The 354-nt window shown below is 38.7% G+C and overlaps 1 protein-coding gene across 4 annotated transcripts in view; it reads left to right on the forward strand.

Annotated features, from left to right (window-relative positions):
* The window catches only part of LOC119586962 (adenosine kinase 1-like), a 36,821-nt gene that overhangs the window by 18,920 nt on the left and 17,547 nt on the right, over nt 1-354 (forward strand). The gene's annotated exons all lie outside the window — the stretch shown is intronic.

Below are 354 nucleotides of genomic sequence, written 5' to 3' on the forward strand. Positions count from 1 at the left end.
AGCCCGTGTGATAACTCGACGCTACAGGTGCCAGTTAGCGTGAATGAGAGGCATTTTTTTCTGTTGTGTGTTCTCCTGTCTTATGTATTATCTTATTTGGGGGAATTGATAGTCTTGTTATTATTGTTTATAGGTTCGTTAGGTTTGAGGAAAACAGGTCTTTAATAGCTGTCAGTGGATCGATTTTGGGAAAAAAATACTGGTAGCTGTTTAGAGATGTGATTGGAATTATTCATTTGTCTTTTCAATTTTTATTACATTTGGCCGTCCTTTTTGTATGCCTTTTGTTGTCCTCGAAAGCAAGACGGAGTTCCACAATCAGGGTTTCAAGCTGGTGTACTGTAAGCTCGACTA

The sequence above is a fragment of the Penaeus monodon genome, chromosome 22 (assembly GCF_015228065.2).
Source record: "Penaeus monodon isolate SGIC_2016 chromosome 22, NSTDA_Pmon_1, whole genome shotgun sequence".
In the NCBI taxonomy this organism is placed as follows: Eukaryota; Metazoa; Arthropoda; class Malacostraca; order Decapoda; family Penaeidae; genus Penaeus; species Penaeus monodon.